Here is a 5,181-nt window from a genome sequence, read left to right as displayed (position 1 = left end):
AAGGTACAGGAAATGGTGTCTGTTTAAAACTTAAAGCAAGAAAACTACACATTTAACAATAAAGTTTCTTTTGTTTTGAAGAAGCCATACGTGTCCTTTATCATGATTATGATTATACTGATAAGATTCAGAATATATACATATCGTATGAATCTTGAAAAGCTGTAAAGCATTTTAATTACGTAAATATATTTCTATGACACCTCTGTGGTCCAAAAAGAAATACAATTTAAACAGCAGTTTTGTATTAGTTACTTCATTATTCTTATTCTTCAGAGTTATGCTTTACATGTTTAATACTGTTGAACTGTTTTTGACTACTTTTCTCTGAAGTGAGATTGTAGTACCCAGACAGATTTACAATAAGCTAATGCCCAATCTTCTCTCTGATGTATTTGTACAGGTCTATTGGCAAGTGATGTCCACAGAACTTCTTCAGCCATTTGTACAGTTTATCTGTTGAGAGAAGAAACGATCAAATAATGCTTCATATTCATGTTACCACTGTGGTTTTAGTTCATCTTTGGACTGAATGTTGATCTAAAACAAAAAACTATTTTGAAATTATTACTGTGTATTTGCAAAGCAGTACTGAACAGACTATTTTTTTTAGTAGCATCAGTTCCAGAAGTAATTTCACCTTAATATTTCTTCTTTCAGAATTTCAGAAATTCCTTACTTCAGAAATCCTGAACCAAACTGGTGGATCTCCCTTCAGGTAGCGTACTTCTTTTCTGGGAATTTGGCCATTAAATTTAATATTTGTTTTAATTAAGCTAATATAGCACTGCACTTAACATCTCAAAGGTTTAAACATTGTTGCTGAAGATCTATTTCTATGAAGAATCTATTTCTAAAAATCTATAGGGGAAAATGTACCTTCATATAAGGCTAGTGCATTAAAAAAAACAATGTGTATAAGCAAAGCAATGCAATTAATTCAGCCTAAGTATATTTATTTTCTTTCATTCAGTGGGACATTATTTTGGCCTGACAAATGGTGCACACTGTGTGATTGTTAATTTAGTTTTTGTCTTGCATGATTGTTGCTTGTCAGATTGTACAAGATGAACCTGAGGAGATCTTGTGTAAAAGCCAAGACAGACTCTAAGTCAATCCCAGGGAAAATAAAATGTGCATGCAATGTAAGTCACTTTGGATAAAAGCATCTGCCCAGTGCATGAATGTAAATATAACATTGACATGATTTACAGTGTTTACCTAACGTTTGCATTAATTCTGACAAATTTATTCACACTTCAAATTTAAATGCTACTGAAAAAAATGTCACCAATGTTTTGCCACAGAAATGATGGAATTTGTGCTTATTATTTAGATGGAGGAGGTCATTTTCATAAAATATTAGTGTGAAAAGAATGTTACATAATGAGATTTAGGTTGCACATCATAAAAACATTTTTAAAGAAACTTCTCAAAGACTGATGATTTTTCCCTGCAACAAAAGACATCATGGCCAATATTATACAGTGGACCAGACTTGAGTTAAATTACTTTTAATAAATTAATTAATTAATTAACACAATGTAGGAACCTATAACATACCTGTTTAATGAGATCAGGTAAATCAAGAGCTAGTTTGGCCATCTTTGGGATCAGCGAATGGTGATTATTTTAAGTGCTGAAGAGCAGTTACACAAATCTGTCATCAATACGTATTTTCACTTTAACATTTACCTGTTCTCTGATATAGAGAGTGATTCACTAACCCGACCATAATAATAAAGTGCATCAAATGTCCATTTGTCCTTGTTGGTGGAATTGTATGCCATTATTGCAGAAAAGACATAACATTATGATAAACACACCTGAGCTTGTGTCAAATTAATTGTCATTGTTAGAGTACCTGAACATCCCCAATAGAGTTATTTCCTCTGGTGAGCTATACCAGGACTATAAAATCAGAACAATATTAAAACATTTTTTAATTCAAATTTATATTCGATATACCAGTCAATTTTTAGGTTTCAGGCTACTTTTTGTAACTTGTCCTCTGTAAAACGAATATGAGAATCATTTTGGTAAAAGATGTTTAGAAAATGTTTTGCATTTTTTTACAGTGTCTGTATTTAATGGAGCTTTCGGTTCTTTGACTGCCCTAGCAAACTTCCACCTGAACCAAACTTTGTACAAAGATTCTCAACTATGGTATGAAAGATCTTAGAAAATGATTTCATACACTATTTTACTTTACTTGTTCATTACAACATATTATCAAATTCCCATGAGAATGTTGAATTCATTCATTCATGTCAGTCATATTTAAAGACCAAAGAAGGGAGCTGTCATGGTTAAACCTCCAAACTAGAAATCTCTGAATGTAGGCTACTCTTTATAGTAGGCCAACTTTGAGAAATAAAACTGACTTATAATGTCTCAAAGATATGTATAAAAATATAATGTCAGGACATTACCTCTTATGGCCGAGTCTCAGGAGAATAAAGAATAAACACAAATCATATAGATTAGAATATAAAACAAAAAAGACAAAAGGCTTAATTTTTATTTGTGAAAGTTTACATACTGTATGTTTTAATGGGGTTCAAAGGTTGCGATAACGTTGAAAGTTCGCTTCGAAGTTAGAACGTGAATATTCTCCTGCAAACAGCTGGAGCACAAGACTTTGCTACTGTTATCAGGCGATACGTTGATCAAATATGAGATTGCGTTTCAAGAGACGACCTTTGAGCAGTGCGAAATTACCTTTGCTTTAAATAATTTAGCAGACATTCATAAACTTATTTTGCTTATTGGCTAAAATTATACTGAAAGCGATTTTTGTTTTGGCAAAAACTATGATTGCCATGGTCAAATTTTAGGGTAATTCTGTCAGGACCACTATCGTCAAAGATGATTGACAATTAGCATACAGTTTGGATTGGCGGTATGGTTCTGTTCTGGGCAAGAACTCCCTGCGCATCCATGCAGCCTAGCATGGATGAGAGCAGGGAGAGCAGCGATAACCCCCACAGGGTAAACAGAACAAAACCAACATAAATGTATTGCAGATATCGTTAAGTTCAATAATGTTATGTACACATTTTAGAATTAGTCTGATTCAAAGGAGAATCAGAAGGCTGAATCCTGACTGACAGAGGAGGAGCTGGGGATGGAGGAGGGTAATTAGCTATTGAGCAATGCGAAAACTGCTGATACTACTGCGGGACCTTATATATGAATGCTTAGATAGGTGTCGTATTCCCATAGAGGTTGATGGGGATCAGCTGAGAGTCAGCTGATGCGAGCTTGACTAACGTGACCTGACAGAACTGACGCTACGCTAGATTTAAACAAAATTCAATTGAAGTAGGAGAAAGAAAGAAAATACAAATAAAAAAGTATGTAGTGTAAATCAAACTCGTATATTGAAAAAAAAGGATGCTGAAATAGGCCATGCATTTCCTTTCAATTAAAATTACTATACACTATGTAGTGCTTTAATTTATACTGTAGGCTAGTGTATGGCGCTCTTTCACTTTTGATTTTGTGAATTGTGTGTAGTCTTGAAAAAACATTGTTTTTAAAAGTAGCTACCATAACTGAAGTGAAGCAGAACTGGGAGGGAAAAAAGGTGATATGAAATGATATCTACTCACTTGTTCGTTTTTTTATACTCCCAGATGTTGACGTTCAGTGTCTGTGAATGCTTGTGATGAGAGTCTATAAATGTATTTGTCAAACCTGCCAATCAATGAATGGTTCGGTGCCTTGTTCTGGTGGCATTCGTCACGTTAACCAAAAGATGGCGCAACACTCCAGTTATTATAACCATTCATTACTTTTATAAACTTGTCTTATTCACGCTGAAATTCATTTCGCTTTATGTGAATGTCACGTTGGAATTTACCTTAATTTGAAATAAAAATATTAAAACCGAGCTATTTCTAGCTACGCTCTCAGGAAAAAAGGTACAAAAGCTGTAACTGGGACGAGAGTGACAACTTTTGTACCTCTTTTCCTGAAACTGTATTTTTCTTTAAGGTTGTTCTTAAAACTGCAGCTTCTAACCACTGGCCATTGTGTCTCAGTTAGGTCTGCATAATGTCTGTTGGACAAACCTGTGCTCACTGGTGCCTGAAACCCTCAGCGGGACGCCATGGACAGAGATACTCCTCAGGCAAGAGGAACAACAGCTCTCTTTAAATGCGAAAAGCTCTCTCTGTTTGAGTCAGATGGTTGGTCCTTTCCTGAGGGGTTTTTTTCTTCTTCTCCTGCACCCTCTGCTGTCTGACCCATCACATGATTGGCCTGCTGTGCTGAGCTGCAATCTCATTATCTCTGCTACTTCCACTGGCCCTACAAGCCCAAACTCAACAGCAAAATACTGAATACATTGACTCAGTGTTGAATCAGGTTTATAATATTACAGTCATTATATATCCTTAACAATGGCAAACCTAAAATATAATCAATATGCAAGCATAAATCACAGATACCTCTTTTTGAGAGCTCATATATCTTGGATGACACGCTTTCTTCCAGCTTTTTCTGTTTTCATCCAATTAGGAGGGCTCTAGCATGATTGAGACAGACAGAATGTCCTCTGCAATCGCTGCCTCTGCCTCTGATGTGGCTGTTAATTTTATATATGCATATAACAAATCTTACTGAGAGGATCAGTTTTTAATAAGAAATGTTTCTTAATGAAAATTCAGTTTTGCCATTACAAAAATAAATTCAATTTTAAAATACAATAAAATACAAAACTGTTAAATAAATGTATACATTTATATAATACATATAAATGTATTATTTATATATAAATCAATTTAATATTTCACATTAACAATACTACTCTTTTACTGTGTTTTTTATTAAATCTATGCAGCATATGATCCAGCAGCTTTATACAACACACGGCGCCTTAGGTGACTCTACATTTCTAATATGACAACTAGTTTGATGACTCGCCTCGTAACAACAAATAGTGTGCGAGGAGGTTTGACAACAGGTGTAGAGTCTTTCAAAGAACATCCATTTTCTTGTTTCAGTCTGTTTTTATTATAAAAATAGAACAAAAAGCACTATATATAAAAGAAAGAAATATATTATAAAAAGAGAAACCTACAATATAGTAAATACAATATAAAAAATATAGACAATGTTTATATATCTATCTATCTATCCACACACACACACACACACACATATATATATATATAT

Source organism: Sinocyclocheilus anshuiensis, unplaced genomic scaffold, assembly GCF_001515605.1.
Source record: "Sinocyclocheilus anshuiensis isolate Anshui unplaced genomic scaffold, SAMN03320099.WGS_v1.1 scaffold269, whole genome shotgun sequence".
In the NCBI taxonomy this organism is placed as follows: Eukaryota; Metazoa; Chordata; class Actinopteri; order Cypriniformes; family Cyprinidae; genus Sinocyclocheilus; species Sinocyclocheilus anshuiensis.
The sequence above is the reverse complement of the archived record's forward strand: the minus strand, read 5'-3'. Positions refer to the sequence as shown.